The following is a 21310-nucleotide window of genomic DNA, read 5'->3' on the forward strand; positions in this document are numbered from 1 at the left end:
AAAGGGGTGCGTTAGCTACGTGTGTTTTTCCCCCCCGCACCTTTTAAATACCGTTGGTATTTAGAGTTCTCTGAAGGGCTGCGTTAGGCTCCAAAAAGGGAGCGTAGAGCATAATTTACCGCCACTTCAACTCTAAATACCAGCGTTGCTTACGGACGCGGCCAGCCTCAAAAACGTGCTCATGCACGATTTCCCCATAGGAAATAATGGGGCAGTTTGAGCTGCCGACCCCACTATCGCTGACCCCTGCATATTATTATTAACCCCTAATCTGCCGCTCCGGACACCGCCGCAGCCTGCATTATCCCTATGTACCCCTAATATGCTGCCTACAACATCGCCAACACCTATATTATATTTATTAACCCTTAATCTGCGCCCCCAATGTCGCCGCTACATTACCTACACTTATTAACCCCTAATCTGCCGACCGGACCTCGCCGCTACTCTAATAAATGTATTAACCCCTAAAGCTAAGTCTAACCCTAACACTAACACCCCCCTAAGTTAAATATAATTTTTATCTAACAAAATAAATTAACTCTTATTAAATAAATTATTCCTATTTAAAACTAAATACTTACCTGTAAAATAAACCCTAATATAGCTACAATATAACGAATAATTAAATTGTAGCTATTTTATTATTTATATTTATTTTACAGACAACTTTGTATTTATTTTAACTAGGTACAATAGCTATTAAATAGTTAATAACTATTTAATAGCTACCTAGTTAAAATAATTACAAAATTACCTGTAAAATAAATCCTAACCTAAGTTACAATTAAACCTAACACTACACTATCAATAAATAAATTAACTAACCTACCTACAATTACCTACAATTAAATCAACTAAACTAAATTACAAAAAAAAAAAACACTAAATTACAATCAGCCAATCAGATTGAGCTTGCATTCTATTGGCTGTTCCGATCAGCCAATAGAATGCAAGCTCAATCTGATTGGCTGATTGGATCAGCCAATCGGATTGAACTTGAAACTGATTGGCTGATTCAATCAGTCAATCAGATTTTTCCTACCTTAATTCCGATTGGCTGATGCAATCCTATCAGCCAATCGGAATTCGAGGGATGCCATCTTGGATGACATCATTTAAAGGAACCTTCATTCGTCGTTAGTCCGTCGGTGAAGAAGGATGGCTCCGCGTCGGCTGCTTTAAGATGGTCCCGCTCCGCGCCGGATGGAAGAAGATAGAAGATGCCGCATGGATGAAGATGTCTGCCGGTCCGGATGTCGTCTTCTGCCCGGATAGGATGAAGACTTCGGACCCTCTGGAGGAGCTCTTCTTCCCGGATAGGATGAAGACTTCGGACCCTCTTCTGGACGGATCGGTGATACCCGGCTGGGTGAAGATAAGGTAGTAAGATCTTTAGGGGCTTAGTGTTAGGTTTTTTAAGGGGGGTTTGGGTGGGTTAGATTAGGGGTATGTGGGTGGTGGGTTGTAATGTTGGGGGGGGGTATTGTATGTTTTTTTTACAGGCAAAAGAGCTGATTTCTTTGGGGCATGCCCCGCAAAAGGCCCTTTTAAGAGCTGGTAAGGTAATAGAGCTGTTAACTTTTTATTTTAGAATAGGGTAGGGCATTTTTTTATTTTGGGGGGCTTTGTTATTTTTTTAGGGGGCTTAGAGTAGGTGTAATTAGTTTAAAATTCTTGTAATCTTTTTTATTTTTTGTAATTTAGTGTTTTTTTTTTTTTTTGTAATTTAGTTTAGTTGATTTAATTGTAGGTAATTGTAGGTAGTTTAGTTAATTTATTTATTGGTGGTTTAGTGTTAGGTTTAATTGTAACTTAGGTTAGGATTTATTTTACAGGTAATTTTGTAATTATTTTAACTAGGTAGCTATTAAATAGTTATTAACTATTTAATAGCTATTGTACCTAGTTAAAATAAATACAAAGTTGCCTGTAAAATAAATATAAATCCTAACAATAGCTACAATATTATTATTCGTTATATTGTAACTATATTAGGGTTTATTTTACAGGTAAGTATTTAGTTTTAAATAGGAATAATTTATTTAATAAGAGTTAATTTATTTCGTTAGATAAAAATTATATTTAACTTAGGGGGGTGTTAATGTTATGGTTAGACTTAGCTTTAGGGGTTAATACATTTATTAGAGTAGCGGCAAGGTCCGGTCGACAGATTAGGGGTTAGTACTTGAAGTTAGGTGGCGGCGATGTTAGCGAGGGCAGATTAGGGGTTAATACTATTTATTATAGGGTTTGTGAGGTGGGAGTGCGGTGGTTTAGGGGTGAATAACTTTATTAGAGTAGCGGCGAGGTCCGGTTGGCAGATTAGGGGTTAATAAGTGTAGGTAGGTAGCGGCGATGTTGGGGGGGCAGATTAGGGGTTAATAAATATTATGTAGGTGTCTGCGATATTAGGGGCAGCAGAATAGGGGTACATAGGGATAACGTAGGTGGCGGCGGTGTGCGGTCGGCAGGTTAGGGGTTAAAAAAATTATTAGAGTGGCGGCGATGTGGGGGGACCTCGGTTTAGGGGTACATAGGTTTATGGGTGTTAGTGTACTTTAGAGCACAGTAGTTAAGAGCTTTATAAACCGGCGTTAGCCCATAAAGCTCTTAACTCCTGACTTTTTTCTGCGGCTGGAGTTTTGTCGTTAGAGTTCTAACGCTCACTTCAGCCAAGACTCTAAATACCAGCGTTAGAAAGATAACATTGAAAAGATAGGATACGCAATTGGCGTAGGGGGATCTGCGGTATGGAAAAGTTGCGGCTGGAAAGTGAGCGTTAGACCCTTTCCTGACTGACTCTAAATACCAGCGGGCGGCCAAAACCAGCATTAGGAGCCCTTAACGCTGGTTTTGACGGCTAACATAGAACTCTAAATCTAGGCGTTATTGTTTTAAAAGATAGATAATCCCTTTACCCATTCCCTAGTTTTGCATAACCAACACAGTTATATTAATACACTTTTTACCTCTGTGATTATCTTGTATCTAAGCCTCTGCAAACTGCCCTTTACTTCAGTTCTTTTGACAGACTTGCATTTTAGCCAATCAGTGTTGACTCCAGGGTAACTTCAGGTGCATGAGCTATTATCTATTTGAAACACATGACCTAACACCCTCTAGTGGTAAAAAACTTTCAAAATGCCCTGAGCTAAGAGGCGGCCTTCAAGGGCTTAGAATTAGCATATGAACTTCCTAGATTTAGTTATCAACTAAGAATATCAAGAGAACAAAGCAAAATTGGTGATAGAAGTAAATTGGAAAATTGTTTAAAATTGCATGCCTATCTGAATGTAATAGATAGCAGCACTATTTCCTGCCATCTAGCCACTTTAGTCACTCATATTCCTTTAGAAAAATGTATCAAAAGCCTTATCTAATACAATTTCCTATAGACTCTAAAGGTGTTTTTCTGTTAAAAATCATTTGAATGTTTTTCTAAAGGACTGTGATTAATCCATTAGACTCACATTTTTTTTATATAACCAATTTGCTTTAAAGGAACATGAAACCTCAATTTTTAAGTTCCTGATTCAGATAGAGAACTTTGTAAACATTTTTTAATTTATTTCTAAATTTACTTTACTTATATTTTTCAAATTTACTTACGCCTAGATTTAGAGTTTGGCGTTAGCCGTCAAAAGCAGTGCTAAGGGGTCCTAAGGCTGCTTTTGACCACCCGCTGGTATTTAGAGTCAGACAGGAATGGGGTCTACCGCTCACTTTCTTTCTGCGACTCGAGGCTACCGCAGATCCCCTTACGTCAATTGCGTATCCTATCTTTTCTATGGGATTTGCCTAACGCTGGTATTTAGAGTCTTGGAAGAAGTGAGCGGTAGACCCTCTACCGACAAGACTCCAGCCGCAAAAAAAGTCAGTAGTTAAGAGTTTTATGGGCTAACGCTTGAACATAAAGCTCTTAACTACTGTGCTACAAAGTACACTAACACCCATAAACTACCTATGTACCTCTAAACCGAGGCCCCCCCCCCACATCGCAAACCCTCTAATAAAAATTTTTAACCCCTAATCTGCCGACAGGACATCGCCGACACCTACATTATAGCTATGAACCCCTAATTTGCTGCCCCTAACACCGCCGACACCTATATTATATTTATTAACCCGTAATCTGCCCCCCCACGTTGCCGCTACCTAACTACAATTATTAACCCCTAATCTGCTGACCGGACCTCGCCGCCACTATAATAAATGTATTAACCCCTAAACCGCTGCACTCCCGCCTCACAAACACTATAATAAATTGTATTAACCCCTAATCTGCCCTCCCTAACAGCGCCGCCATGTACCTACAATTATTAACCCCTAATCTCCCACCCGCAACATCGCCGCTACTATAATAAATGTATTAACCCCTAAACCTGTCTAACCCTAACACCCCCCTAACATAAATATAATTTAAATAAAACAAAATAATATTCCTATAATTAAATAAATTAATCCTATTTAAAACTAAATACTTACCTATCAAATAAACCCTAATATAGCTACAATATAAATAATAGTTACATTGTAGCTATTTTAGGATTTATATTTATTTTACAGGCAACTTTGTATTTATTTTAACTAGGTACAATAGCTATTAAATAGTTATTAACTAATTAATAGCTACCTAATTAAAATAATTACAAAATTACCTGTAAAATAAATCCTAACCTAAGTTACAATTAAACCTAACACTACACTATCATTACATTACAATTACCTGCAATTACATTTAATGAAATAAACTAATCTATAATACAAAAACAAACAAACACTAAATTACAGAAAATAAAAAATATTACAAGAAGTTTAAACTAATTACACCTAATCTAAGCCCCCTATTAAAATAATAAAGCCCCCCAAAATAAAAAATGCCCTAACCTATTCTAAATTACAAAGTAATCAGCTCTTTTACCATCCCTTAAAAGGACTTTTTGCGGGGCATTGCCCCAAAGTAATCAGGTATTTTACCTGTAAAAAAAAATACAACCCCTCCAACATTAAAACCCACCACCCACATACCCCTACTCTAACCAACCCAATCCCCCCTTAAAAAAAACCTAACACTGAAGAATTCGGCTCGGCTGGGTGAAGACGACTCAAGGTAGGGAGATCTTCAGGGGGTTAGTGTTAGGTTTTTTTAAGGGGGGATTGGGTGGGTTAGAGTAGGGGTATGTGGGTGGTGGGTTTTAATGTTGGTGGGGTTGTAATTTTTTTTTACAGGTAAAAGAGCTGATTACTTTGGGGCAATGCCCCGCAAAAAGCCCTTTTAAGGGCTGGTAAAAGAGCTAATTACTTTGTAATTTAGAATAGGGTAGGGCATTTTTTTTATTTTGGAGGGCTTTATTATTTTATTAGGGGGCTTAGATTAGGTGTAATTAGTTTAAACTTCTTGTAATATTTTTTTATTTTCTGTAATTTAGTGTTTGTTTTTTTTGTATTATAGATTAGTTTATTTCATTAAATGTAATTGTATTTAATTGTAGTTAATTTATTTAATTAATTTAATGATAGTGTAGTGTTAGGTTTAATTGTAACTTAGGTTAGGATTTATTTTACAGGTAATTTTGTAATTATTTTAACTAGCTAGCTATTAAATAGTTAATGACTATTTAATAGCTATTGTACCTAGTTAAAATAAATACAAAGTTGCCTGTAAAATAAATATAAATCCTAAAATAGCTACAGTGTAATTATTATTTATATTGTAGCTATATTAGGGTTTATTTGAAAGGTAAGTATTTAGTTTTAAATAGGATTATTTTTTTTAATAATAGGAATATTATTTTGTTTTATTTAAATTCTATTTATGTTAGGGGGTGTTAGGGTTAGACTTAGGTTTAGGGGTTAATACATTTATTATAGTAGCGGTGACATTGCGGGAGGGAGATAAGGGGTTAATAATTGTAGGTAGGTGGCGGCGATGTTACGGAGGGCAGATTAGGGGTTAATACAATTTATTATAGTGTTTGCGAGGCGGGAGTGCGGTGGTTTAGGGGTTAATACATTTATTATAGTGACGGCGAGGTCCGGTCGGCAGATTAGGGGTTAATAATTGTAGTTAGGTAGTGGCAACATTGGGGGGGCAGATTAGGGGTTAATAAATATAACATAGGTGTCGGCAGTGTTAGGGGCAGCAGATTAGTGGTTCATAGCTATAATGTAGGTGGCGGCGGTGTCCGGAGTGGCAGATTAGGGGTTAATAGTATAATGCAGGTGTCAGCGATAGCGGGGGCGGCAGATTAGGGGTTAAAAAGTGTAAGGTTAGGGGTGTTTAGACTCGGGGTTCATGCTAGGGTGTTAGGTGCAGACTTAGAGAGTATTTCCCCATAGGAAACAATGGGGCTGCGTTAGGAGCTGAACGCTGCTTTTTTGCAGGTGCTGGATTTTTTTTCAGCCAGCTCAGCCCCAAGCACGTTTTTCCAGCTTACCGCTACCGTAGGCAACGCTGGTATTGAGGGTTGAAGTGGAGCTAAATTATGCTCAACGCTCCCTTTTCTGAGCCTAACGCAGCCACTCAGACAACTCTAAATACCAGCGTTGTCTTAAGGGTGCGCTGGAAAAAAAGCAGTGTTAGCTACGCTGGTCTTTACCGACAAAACTCTTAATCTAGGCATTAGTTTCTTGGAATCCTTTGTTTAACCCCTTAATGACCACAGCACTTTTCCATTTTTTGTCCGTTTGGGACCAAGGCTATTTTTACATTTCTGCGGTGTTTGTGTTTAGCTGTAATTTTCCTCTTACTCATTTACTGTACCCACACATATTATATACCGTTTTTCTCGCCATTAAATGGAATTTCTAAAAATACCATTATTTTCATCATATCTTATAATTTACTATAAAAAAAATATATAAAATATGAGGAAAAAATGGAAAAAAACACACTTTTTCTAACTTTGACCCCCAAAATCTGTTACACATCTACAACCACCAAAAAACACCCATGCTAAATAGTTTCTAAATTTTGTCCTGAGTTTAGAAATACCCAATGTTTACATCTTCTTTGCCTTTTTTGTAAGTTATAGGGCCATAAATACAAATAGCACTTTGCTATTTTCAAAATTAGCGCTAGTTACATTAGAACACTAATATCTTTCAGGAATCTCTGAATATCCATTGACATGTATATATTTTTTTTTAGTAGACATCCCAAAGTATTGATCTAGGCCTATTTTGATATATTTCATGCCACTATTTCACCGCCAAATGCGATTAAATACAAAAAATTGTTCACTTTTTCACTAATTTTTTCACAATCTTTTGGTTTCTCACTGAAATTATTTACAAACAGCTTGTGCAATTATGGCTTAAATTATTGTAAATTATTCTCTGGGATCCCCTTTGTTCAGAAATAGCAGACATATATGGCTTTGGCATTGCTTTTTGGTAATTAGAAGGCTGCTAAATGCCACTGCGCACTACACGTGTATTATGCCCAGCAGTGAAGGGGTTAATTAGAGAGCATGTATGGAGCTTTTAGGGGTAATTTTAGCTTTAGTGTAGTGTAGTAGACAACCCAAAGTATTGATCTAGGCCAATTTAGGTATATTTCATGCCACCATTTCACCGCCAAATGCGATCAAATTAAAAAAAATGTTAAATTTTTCACAATTTTAGGTTTCTCACTGAAATCATTTACAAACAGCTTGTGCAATTATGGCACAAATGGTTGTAAATGCTTCTCTGGGATCCCCTTTATTCAGAAATAGCAGACATATATGGCTTTGGCGTTGCTTTGTGGTAATAAGAAGGCCGCCAAATGCCGCTGCGCATCACACTTGTATTATGGCTAGCAGTGATGGGGTTAATTATGTAGCTTGTAGGGAGCTTGCAGGGTTAATTTTAGCTTTAGTGTAGAGCTCAGCCTCCCACCTAAAACATCAGACCCCCTGATCCCTCCCAAGCAGCTCTCTTCTCTCCCCCACCCCACAATTATCCCCGCCATCTTAAGTACTGGCAGAAACTCTGCCAGTACTAAAATAAAAGCTATATTTGGGCTATTTTTTTTTTTGGGCACATTTACATATGCTGCTGTGTAGGATCCCCCCTTAGCCCCTAACCTCACTGATCCCCCACCAAGCAGCTTTCTAACCCTCCCCCTCTGCCTTAATGGGCGCCATCTTGGGTACTGGCAGCTGTCTGCCAGTACCCAGTTTAGTAAAAAAAAGTATGATTTTTGGGGTTTTTTTTTGCCCTTTTCTGTAGTGTAGCTTCCCCCCCCCAAGACCAACCCCCCACCCCTTCAGGAACCCTTAGATTATTACTATTATTTTTTTATTAGTTTTTTTTTAAACTTTTCTTAACCTTTTTTTTCTGCAGTGTAGCGGTTCCCTCCCGCTCCGCTCCCGTGCGCGCCCCCGTATGTCCCGTACCCGATCCACCCGGCACATCGATGGCCGCCCACCCGCCTCCCAGACTTGCTCCCACCCACCAACGATACCGGCCACCGATGTCCGGTGCAGAGAGGGGCACAGAGTCGCTCTCTCTGCATCGGATGGCCAAGGGGGGTTATTGCAGGATGCCTCGATATCGAGGCATCACTGCAATAACCGGAAGGCAGCTGGAAGCGAGCAGGATCGCTTCCAGCTGCTTTCCAGACCAAGGACGTACGCCACACGTCCTCGGTCATTAACTGTATTTTTTTTGAGGACGTGTGGCGTACGTTCTTGGTCATTAAGGGGTTAAAGGGACAGTCTACACCAGAATTTTTATTGTTTTAAAAGATAGATAATCCCTTTATTACCCATGCCCCAGTTTTGCATAACCAACACAGTTATATTAATATACTTTTACGCTGTATCCTCGATCTTCGCTGGATAAGTGGAGAGAGTCCGTTGGTGTATGCAGCAAACAATTCACCTTAGCGCATATGTGATGAACCCCGTATAGACCTCCGGTGTCCGTATAGGACTTAAATACCGAGAGCGGCAATGCAGGGGAAAATTAAAAGGCACATCAGTGGTATAAAATGGTTAAAACAATTAAAAACTGTAATTTCTTTAACTTATCTTCTCTACTGTGGACAGTTATAGAGAGGTATATGTGATCATCAGTACCAATAAAGCGAAAAATAAATAAAAAGTACATATAATTTATTATGCTAAAGCTACATGCACAGATTAAAGAATGTTCACGACAATGCACTCATTGGGCTACAATACCCGTGGGGGTATATTGCGGCTCCTCGCACATGTCGAAAGTAGCATGCGTATTAAGAGTTGAAAGTAAATGTGTGGTTCAAAAAGTTATCTTTATATATAAGTATGTTATTTCCATAATTAACATTTGTTTTTCACAATGAACTGTATATAAGGTGACCATATTGCCGCTTTAAAAAGGGACACATATGAAAGATACATATGTCAGGGCTGTTTAAAGAAATGGTTTGTATAAAAACCCTGACATATGTATTTTTCATGTGTGCCATTTTTTAAAGCGGCAATATGGTCATCCTAACTATATACCAAGAAAGACATCATATTCCAACAGAATACATAACATAGGCAGTCAATAAATACAGTATGTCTCAGAAAACTGTATCAAACTGATTTTATTCACAAATAAATATAAATGACTATCAATTACACATTTAAAATAATATATATATATACAGTATATATATATATATATATATATATATATATATATATATATATATATATATATATATATATATATATATATAATTTTCAGAAGCATTTCCATTTTGCATATTATTGTTTTATCCTTTCAAAACTATCTAAACATAATACATAGCTAAAAATTAGACAGTTAAAAAAATATGCAATTAGCTTTCAGAGCTTTACAATGGTTAATTAATAATATTAATTAAATCCAGAGTTCAATGCAAAATGAGTATAGAGAACTACTTAATTAAAGTTTAAAAACAAGACAAACGGCTAAAGTGGAGACACTGAATGAATAATAAGTCATTGCATCTGGGGATGTGATTAAAGTTAAGGGATTTAAACTTAACTTGAACAGACAAAATTTATTTTCAGTTTATAGAAATGAAACTGGCCTTTGGGGACTTTGTAGATGTTTGTATAAATAAAAGAATATAAATCAAACATATGTAAACATTATTTTTCAATATTAAGAATTCAAAAGACATATACTGACAATAGTCTGAAGGTATTGAATAATTTACGATAAATAATTTAACATGTATTAATGGTAAACTGTTTTTTTGTGTTTAACCCCATCATTACTTAGCAATTTGTTACTCATATGTTGAAGTCGTTTTTTTAGCAGATTGGACTTTAGATGATGGGGCCAATTTAACAATGTCCGCCGCTCATTTAACATTGCACAAGCAGTTCTAGTGAAATGCTTGTGCAATGCCACCCCTCCACATTTGTGGCCCATCGGCCGCTAGCAAGGGGTGTCAATCAACCCAATCGCATCCGATCGGGCTGATTGCTGTCCGCCACTTCAGAGGTGGTGAATGAGTTAAGGCTCGCGCGTAAACAGATGCATTGAGAGGTTAATCTTAAATGTGCAAAAATAACCACATTTTAAAAATACAGTAGAATTGCATAATTAACATGTTCATAATAACAAGACAATACAATAGCACTTACTCTGAATTTCAAATAAGCAGCAATTTGGGGATTTTTTTCAAAAAAATTCCCCATTTGCCAGCCCCCTGTATCATGTGACAGCCATCAGGCAATCACAGAGTAGTAAACGTATACCCTGTGCACATGCTCAGTAGGAGCTGGTGCCTCAGAATGTGTGCATATAAAAATAATGTGCAAAATTTGATAATAGAAGTAAATTAGAAAATCTCTTAAAACTGCATGTTTTAATAATAAAAACATACGGCTAGATTACGAGTTTGGCGTTAACAGGGTTGCGTTTCTAATGAGGCTTTTTTTTTCTAACGCTACCTTAAGACAACGCTGGTATTACAGGTTTTTTTAAACCTGGCGTTAGCCGCAAAAAGGTGAGTGTAGAGCAAAATTTAGCTCCACATCTCACCTCAATACCAGCGTTGCTTACGGTAGCGGTAAGCTGGATAAACGTGCTCGTGCACGATTTCCCCATAGGAAACAATGGGGCTGAGCTGGCTGGAAAAAAACCTAACACCTGCAAAAAAGCAGCGTCCAGCTCCTAACGCAGCCCCGTTGTTTCCTATGGGAAAATAAAAAATATGTCTACACCTAACACCCTAACATGAACCCCAAGTCTAAACACCCCTAATCTTACACTTATTAACCCCTAATATGCTGCCCCAACATCATCGCCACCTACATTATATAATTAACTCCTAACCTGCCACTCCGGACACCGCCGCCACCTACATTATCCCTATGAAACCCTAATATACTGCCCCCAACATCGCTGCCACCTACATTATACTTATAAACCCCTAATCTGCCGCCCCCAACGTTGCCGCCACCTACCTACAATTATTAACCCCTAATCTGCCGACCGGACATCGCCGCCACTTTAATAAATGTATTAACCCCTAAACCGCCACAATCCCGCCTTGCAAACACTAGTTAAATTTTATTAACCCCTAATCTGCCCCCCCAACATCACCGCCACCTACCTACAATTATTAACCCCTAATCTTCTGACCCCAACGTCGCCGCTACTATAATAAATTTATTAACCCCTAAACCTAAGTCTAACCCTAAGTCTAACCCCCCCCTAACTTAAATATAATTTAAATCAAACAAAATTAATTTAACATAATTAAATAAATTATTCCTATTTAAAACTAAATACTTACCGATAAAATAAACCCTATGCTAGCTAGTTACATTGCAGCTAGCTTAGGATTTATATTTATTTTACATTCAACTTTGTATTTATTTTAACTAGGTACAATAGTTATTAAATATTTAATAACTACATATCTAAAATAAGTACAAAATTACCTGTAAAATAAATCCTGACCTAAGTTACAATTACACCTAACACTACACTATCATTAAAAAATTACCTAAACTACCTACAATTAATTACAATTAAATTCAATAAACTAAAGTACAAAAAAAACAAAACACTAAATTACAGAAAATAAAAAAAGAATTACAGTAATTTTAAACTAATTACACCTAATCTAATCCCCCTAATAAAATAAAAAAGCCCCCCAAAATAATAAAATTTCTAGACATGTGCACCGCTAAAAAATTCGGTTCGTTTTCGGTTCGGATCGATTCGGACTTTTAGAATTTCGTTTCGGATCGAATCTGATTCGGCAAAATTTGAATAAATTCGTTTCGGATTTATTCGGATCCGAATAAATTCGTTTCGGATTTATTCGGATTCGGCTGAATTCGGTTCTATTCCGTTCCGAAATTCGGTATGTTTTTAGTACACTAACACCCATTTAGTACACTAAGTCACTAACACCCATAAACTACCTATGAACCACTAAACCGAGGCCCCCCCACATCGCAAACCCTATAATAACATTATTTAACCCCTAATCTGCCGATCGGATATCGCCGCAACCTACATTATAGCTATTAACCCCTAATCTGCTGTCCCTAACACCGCCGACCCCTACATTATAGTTATTAACCCCTAATCTGCCTCCCCCAACGTCGCCGCAATCTAACTACAAGTATTAACCCCTAATCTGCCGACCCGATATCGCCGCCGCCTACATTATAGCTATTAACCCCTAATCTGCTGTCCCTAACACCGCCGACCCCTACATTATAGTTATTAACCCCTAATCTGCCTCCCCCAACGTCGCCGCAATCTAACTACAAGTATTAACCCCTAATCTGCCGACCGAATATCGCCGCCGCCTACATTATAGCTATTAACCCCTAACCTGCTGTCCCTAACACCGCCGACCCCTACATTATAGTTATTAACCCCTAATCTGCCTCCCCCAACGTCGCCGCAATCTAACTACAAGTATTAACCCCTAATCTGCCGACCGCAAATCGCCGCCACTATAATAAATGTATTAACCCCTAAACCGCCGCACTCCCGCCTCGCAAACACTATAATACATTTTATTAACCCCTAATCTGCCCTCCCTAACATCGCCGCTACCTACCTACAATTATTAACCCCTAATCTCCCGCCCCCATCGTCGCCGCTACTATAATAAGGTTATTAACCCCTAAAGCTAAGTCTAACCCTAACACTAACACCCCCTAACTTAAATATAATTTAAATAAAACGAAATAAGTTTACTATAGTTAAATAAATGAATCATATTTAAAACTAAAGACTTACCTGTAAAATAAACCCTAAGATAGCTGCAATATAACTAATAGTTACATTGTAGCTATTTTAGCATTTATTTTTATTTTACAGGCAACTTTGTATTTATTTTAACTAGGTACAATAGTTATTAAATAGTTATTAACTATTTAATAACTACCTAGCTAAAATAAATACAAATTTACCTGTAAAATAAATCCTAACCTAAGTTACACTAACACCTAACACTACACTATCATTAAATTAACTAAATAAATGAATCATATTTAAAACAAAATACTTACCTGTAAAATAAACCCTAATATAGCTGCAATATAACTAATAGTTACATTGTAGCTATTTTAGCATTTATATTTATTTTACAGGCAACTTTGTATTTATTTTAACTAGGTACAAAAGCTATTAAATAGTTATTGACTAATTAATAGCTACCTAGTTAAAATAATTACAAAATTACCTGTAAAATAAATCCTAACCTAAGTTACAATTAAACCTAACACTACACTGTCATTAAATAAATTAACTACAAGTACCTACAATTATCTACAATTAAATAAACTAAAGTACAAAACCCCCCCACTAAATTACAAAAAAAAACAAACACTAAATTACAAAAAATAAAAAAATATTACAAGAATTTTAAACTAATTACACCTAATCTAAGCCCCCTAATAAAATAACAAAGCCCCCCAAAATAAAAAAAATGCCCTACCCTATACTAAATTACAAAAGTTAACAGCTCTATTACCTTACCAGCCCTGAACAGGGCCCTTTGCGGGGCATGCCCCAAAGAAAACAGCTCTTTTGCCTGTAAAAAAAAAAACACAATCCCCCCCCCCACATTACAACCCACCACCCACATACCCCTACTCTAACCCAAACCCCCCTTAAATAAACCTAACACTACCCCCCTGAAGATCTCCCTACCTTGAGTCGTGTTCACCCAGCCGGGCCGAAGTCTTCATCCGATGGGGCAGAAGAGGACATCCAGACCGGCAGAAGTCTTCATCCAAGCTGGGCAAGAAGAGGTCTTCCATCCATCATACAAGTACCAAAATACAAACAAACACTAAATTACAAAAAATAATAAAATATTACAATAATTTTAAACTAATTACACCTAATCTAAGCCCCCTACTAGCTATTAATATAGCTTCAATATAACTAATAGTTACATTGTAGCTATTTTAGGATTTATATTTATTTTACAGGCAACTTTGTATTTATTTTAACTAGGTACAATAGCTATTAAATAGTTAATAACTATTTAATAACTACCTAGCTAAAATAAATACAAATTTACCTGTAAAATAAATCATAACCTAAGTTACAATTACACCTAACACTACACTATCATTAAATTAACTAAATAAATGAATCCTATATAAAACTAAAGACTTACCTGTAAAATAAACCCTAATATAGCTGCAATATAACTAATAGTTACATTGTAGCTATTTTAGCATTTATATTTATTGTACAGGCAACTTTGTATTTATTTTAACTAGGTACAATAGCTATTAAATAGATATTTACTGTTTAATAGCTACCTAGTTAAAATAATTACAAAATTACCTGTAAAATAAATCCTAACCTAAGTTACAATTAAACCTAACACTACACTATCATTAAATAAATTAACTACAAGTACCTACAATTAAATACAATTAAAAAACTAAACTAAAGTACAACCCCCCCCCACTAAATTACAAAAAATAAAAAAATATTACAAGAATTTTAAACTAATTACACCTAATCTAAGCCCCCTAATAAAATAACAAAGCCCCCCAAAATAAAAAAAATGCCCTACCCTATACTAAATTACAAAAGTTAACAGCTCTATTACCTTACCAGCCCTGAACAGGGCCTTTTGCGGGGCATGCCCCAAAGAAAACAGCTCTTTTGCCTGTAAAAAAAAACACAATCCCCCCCCCCCCACATTACAACCCACCACCCACATACCCCTACTCTAACCCAAACCCCCCTTAAATAAACCTAACACTACCCCCCTGAAGATCTCCCTACCTTGAGTCGTGTTCACCCAGCCGGGCCGAAGTCTTCATCCGATGGGGCAGAAGAGGACATCCAGACTGGCAGAAGTCTTCATCCAAGCGGGGCAAGAAGAGGTCTTCCATCCATCAGAAAAGTACAAAAAAACAAACAAACAAACACTAAATTAGCAAAAATAATAAAATATTGCAATAATTTTAAACTAATTACACCTAATCTAAGCCCCCTACTAGCTATTAATATAGCTACAATATAACTAATAGTTACATTGTAGCTATTTTAGGATTTATATTTATTTTACAGGCAACTTTGTATTTATTTTAACTAGGTACAATAGCTATTAAATAGTTAATAACTACCTAGCTAAAATAAATACAAATTTACCTGTAAAATAAACCCTAACCTAAGTTACAATTACACCTAACACTACACTGTCATTAAATTAACTAAATAAATTAATCCTATATAAAACTAAATACTTACCTGTAAAATAAACCCTAATATAGCTACAATATAACTAATAGTTACATTGTAGCTATTTTAGCATTTATATTTATTTTACAGGCAACTTTGTATTTATTTTAACTAGGTACAATAGCTATTAAATAGTTATTGACTAATTAATAGCTACCTAGTTAAAATAATTACAAAATTACCTGTAAAATAAATCCTAACCTAAGTTACTATTAAACCTAACACTACACTATCATTAAATAAATTAACTACAAGTACCTACAATTAAATACAATGAAATAAACTAAACTAAAGTACAAAAAAAACAAACACTAAATTACAAAAAATAAAAAAAATTACAAGAATTTTAAACTAATTACACCTAATCTAAGCCCCCTAATAAAATAACAAAGCCCCCCAAAATAAAAAAATGCCCTACCCTATACTAAATTACAAAAGTTAACAGCTCTATTACCTTACCAGCCCTGAACAGGGCCTTTTGCGGGGGCATGCCCCAAAGAAAACAGCTCTTTTGCCTGTAAAAAAAAACACAATACCCCCCCCCCACATTACAACCCACCACCCACATACCCCTACTCTAACCCAAACCCCCCTTAAATAAACCTAACACTACCCCCCTGAAGATCTCTCTACCGTGTCTTCACCCAGCGGGCCGAAGTCTTCATCCGATGGGGCAGAAGAGGACATCCAGACCGGCAGAAGTCTTCATCCAAGCGGGGCAAGAAGAGGTCTTCCATCCATCAGAAGTCTTGATCCAGGCGGCATCTTCTCTGTTCATCCATCCGGAGCGGAGCGGCAGCATCCTGAAGACATCCCACGCAGAGCATCCTCTTCTTTCTTGATCCGACGACTAGGTGACTGTACCTTTAAGTGACGTCATCCAAGATGGCGTCCCTTGAATTCCGATTGGCTGATAGGATTCTATCAGCCAATCGGAATTAAGGTAGGAAAAATCTGATTGGCTGATTCAATCAGCCAATCAGATTCAAGTTCAATCCGATTGGCTGATCCAATCAGCCAATCAGATTGAGCTCGCATTCTATTGGCTGATCGGAACAGCCAATAGAATGCGAGGTCAATCTGATTGGCTGATTCCATCAGCCAATCGGATTGAACTTGAATCTGATTGGCTGATTAAATCAGCCAATCAGATTTTTCCTACCTTAATTCCGATTGGCTGATAGAATCCTATCAGCCAATCGGAATTCAAGGGACGCCATCTTGGATGACGTCACTTAAAGGTACAGTCACCTAGTCGTCGGATCAAGAAAGAAGAGGATGCTCTGCGTGGGATGTCTTCAGGATGCTGCCGCTCCGCTCCGGATGGATGAACAGAGAAGATGCCACCTGGATCAAGACTTCTGATGGATGGAAGACCTCTTCTTGCCCCGCTTGGATGAAGACTTCTGCCGGTCTGGATGTCCTCTTCTGCCCGATCGGATGAAGACTTCGGCCCGCTGGGTGAAGACACGGTAGAGAGATCTTCAGGGGGGTAGTGTTAGGTTTATTTAAGGGGGGTTTGGGTTAGAGTAGGGGTATGTGGGTGGTGGGTTGTAATGTGGGGGGGGGATTGTGTTTTTTTTACAGGCAAAAGAGCTGTTTTCTTTGGGGCATGCCCCCGCAAAAGGCCCTTTTAAGGGCTGGTAAGGTAATAGAGCTGATTACTTTTGTAATTTAGTATAGGGTAGGGCATTTTTTTTATTTTGGGGGGCTTTGTTATTTTATTAGGGGGCTTAGATTAGGTGTAATTAGTTTAAAATTCTTGTAATATTTTTTTATTTTTTGTAATTTAGTGTTTGTTTGTTTTTTACTTTAGTTTAGTTTATTTCATTGTATTTAATTGTAGGTACTTGTAGTTAATTTATTTAATGATAGTGTAGTGTTAGGTTTAATAGTAACTTAGGTTAGGATTTATTTTACAGGTAATTTTGTAATTATTTTAACTAGGTAGCTATTAATTAGTCAATAACTATTTAATAGCTATTGTACCTAGTTAGAATAAATACAAAGTTGCCTGTAAAATAAATATAAATGCTAAAATAGCTACAATGTAACTATTAGTTATATTGTAGCTATATTAGGGTTTATTTTACAGGTAAGTATTTAGTTTTATATAGGATTAATTTATTTAGTTAATTTAATGACAGTGTAGTGTTAGGTGTAATTGTAACTTAGGTTAGGGTTTATTTTACAGGTAAATTTGTATTTATTTTAGCTAGGTAGTTATTAACTATTTAATAGCTATTGTACCTAGTTAAAATAAATACAAAGTTGCCTGTAAAATAAATATAAATCCTAAAATAGCTACAATGTAACTATTAGTTATATTGTAGCTATATTAATAGCTAGTATGGGGCTTAGATTAGGTGTAATTAGTTTAAAATTATTGTAATATTTTATTATTTTTGCTAATTTAGTGTTTGTTTGTTTTTTTGTACTTTTCTGATGGATGGAAGACCTCTTCTTGCCCCGCTTGGATGAAGACTTCTGCCGGTCTGGATGTCCTCTTCTGCCCCATCGGATGAAGACTTCGGCCCGGCTGGGTGAACACGACTCAAGGTAGGGAGATCTTCAGGGGGGTAGTGTTAGGTTTATTTAAGGGGGGTTTGGGTTAGAGTAGGGGTATGTGGGTGGTGGGTTGTAATGTGGGGGGAGGGATTGTGGGTTTTTTTTTACAGGCAAAAGAGCTGTTTTCTTTGGGGCATGCCCCGCAAAGGGCCCTGTTCAGGGCTGGTAAGGTAATAGAGCTGTTAACTTTTGTAATTTAGTATAGGTTAGGGCATTTTTTTTATTTTGGGGGGCTTTGTTATTTTATTAGGGGGCTTAGATTAGGTGTAATTAGTTTAAAATTCTTGTAATATTTTTTTATTTTTTGTAATTTAGTGGGGGGGGGTTTGTACTTTAGTTTAGTTTTTTTAATTGCATTTAATTGTAGGTACTTGTAGTTAATTTATTTAATGATAGTGTAGTGTTAGGTTTAATTGTAACTTAGGTTAGGATTTATTTTACAGGTAATTTTGTAATTATTTTAACTAGGTAGCTATTAAATAGTCAATATCTATTTAATAGCTATTGAACCTAGTTAAAATGAATACAAAGTTGCCTGTACAATAAATATAAATGCTAAAATAGCTACAATGTAACTATTAGTTATATTGCAGCTATATTAGGGTTTATTTTACAGGTAAGTCTTTAGTTTTATATAGGATTCATTTATTTAGTTAATTTAATGATAGTGTAGTGTTAGGTGTAATTGTAACTTAGGTTATGATTTATTTTACAGGTAAATTTGTATTTATTTTAGCTAGGTAGTTATTAAATAGTTATTAACTATTTAATAACTATTGTACCTAGTTAAAATAAATACAAAGTTGCCTGTAAAATACATATAAATCCTAAAATAGCTACAATGTAACTATTAGTTATATTGAAGCTATATTAATAGCTAGTAGGGGGCTTAGATTAGGTGTAATTAGTTTAAAATTATTGTAATATTTTATTATTTTTGGTAATTTAGTGTTTGTTTGTATTTTGGTACTTGTATGATGGATGGAAGACCTCTTCTTGCCCCGCTTGGATGAAGACTTCTGTCGGTCTGGATGTACTCTTCTGCCCCATCGGATGAAGACTTCGGCCCGGCTGGGTGAACACGACTCAAGGTAGGGAGATCTTCAGGGGGGTAGTGTTAGGTTTATTTAAGGGGGGTTTGGGTTAGAGTAGGGGTATGTGGGTGGTGGGTTGTAATGTGGGGGGGGGATTGTGTTTTTTTTTTACAGGCAAAAGAGCTGTTTTCTTTGGGGCATGCCCCGCAAAGGGCCCTGTTCAGGGCTGGTAAGGTAATAGAGCTGTTAACTTTTGTAATTTAGTATAGGGTAGGGCATTTTTTTTTATTTTGGGGGGCTTTGTTATTTTATTAGGGGGCTTAGATTAGGTGTAATTAGTTTAAAATTCTTGTAATATTTTTTTATTTTTTGTAATTTAGTGTTTGTTTTTTTTTGTAATTTAGTGGGGGGGTTTTGTACTTTAGTTTATTTAATTGTAGATAATTGTAGTTAATTTATTTAATGACAGTGTAGTGTTAGGTTTAATTGTAACTTAGGTTAGGATTTATTTTACAGGTAATTTTGTAATTATTTTAACTAGGTAGCTATTAATTAGTCAATAACTATTTAATAGCTATTGTACCTAGTTAAAATAAATACAAAGTTGTCTGTAAAATAAATATAAATGCTAAAATAGCTACAATGTAACTATTAGTTATATTGCAGCTATATTAGGGTTTATTTTACAGGTAAGTATTTTGTTTTAAATATGATTCATTTATTTAGTTAATTTAATGATAGTGTAGTGTTAGGTGTTAGTGTAACTTAGGTTAGGATTTATTTTACAGGTAAATTTGTATTTATTTTAGCTAGGTAGTTATTAAATAGTTATTAACTATTTAATAACTATTGTACCTAGTTAAAATAAATACAAAGTTGCCTGTAAAATAAATATAAATGCTAAAATAGCTACAAAGTAACTATTAGTTATATTGCAGCTATATTAGGGTTTATTTTACAGGTAAGTCTTTAGTTTTAAATAGGATTAATTTATTTAACTATAGTAAACTTATTTCGTTTTATTTAAATTATATTTAAGTTAGTGGGTGTTAGTGTTAGGGTTAGACTTAGCTTTAGGGGTTAATAACCTTATTATAGTAGCGGCGACGATGGGGGCGGGAGATTAGGGGTTAATAATTGTAGGTAGTTGGCGGCGATGTTAGAGAGGGCAGATTAGGGGTTAATAAAATGTATTATAGTGTTTGCGAGGCGGGAGTGCGGCGGTTTAGGGGTTAATACATTTATTATAGTGGCGGCGATTTGCGGTCGGCAGATTAGGGGTTAATACTTGTAGTTAGATTGCGGCGACGTTGGGGGAGGCAGATTAGGGGTTAATAACTATAATGTAGGGGTCGGCGGTGTTAGGGACAGCAGGTTAGGGGTTAATAGTTATAATGTAGGCGGCGGCGATTTGCGGTCGGCAGATTAGGGGTTAATACTTGTAGTTAGATTGCGGCGACGTTGGGGGAGGCAGATTAGGGGTTAATAACTATAATGTAGGGGTCGGCGGTGTTAGGGACAGCAGATTAGGGGTTAATAGCTATAATGTAGGCGGCGGCGATATCGGGTCGGCAGATTAGGGGTTAATACTTGTAGTTAGATTGCGGCGACGTTGGGGGAGGCAGATTAGGGGTTAATAACTATAATGTAGGGGTCGGCGGTGTTAGGGACAGCAGATTAGGGGTTAATAGTTATAATGTAGGCGGCGGCGATATTCGGTCGGCAGATTAGGGGTTAATACTTGTAGTTAGATTGCGGCGACGTTGGGGGGGGCAGATTAGGGGTTAATAACTATAATGTAGGGGTCGGCGGTGTTAGGGACAGCAGATTAGGGGTTAATAGTTATAATGTAGGCGGCGGCGATATCGGGTCGGCAGATTAGGGGTTAATAAAATAATGCAGGTGTCAGCGATAGCGGAGGCAGCAGATTAGGGGTTAATAAGTGTTAGATTAGGGGTGTTTAGAGACTCGGGGTACATGTTAGGGTGTTAGGTGCAGACTTAGTGTTTCCCCAT

At 36.5% G+C, this 21310-nt stretch overlaps 1 protein-coding gene across 1 annotated transcript in view; it reads left to right on the forward strand.

The window, feature by feature from the left end:
* The window catches only part of SEMA5A (semaphorin 5A), a 1142184-nt gene that overhangs the window by 1075163 nt on the left and 45711 nt on the right, over positions 1–21310 (forward strand). The gene's annotated exons all lie outside the window — the stretch shown is intronic.

This window comes from Bombina bombina, chromosome 5 (genome assembly GCF_027579735.1).
Source record: "Bombina bombina isolate aBomBom1 chromosome 5, aBomBom1.pri, whole genome shotgun sequence".
NCBI classification, from domain to species: Eukaryota; Metazoa; Chordata; class Amphibia; order Anura; family Bombinatoridae; genus Bombina; species Bombina bombina.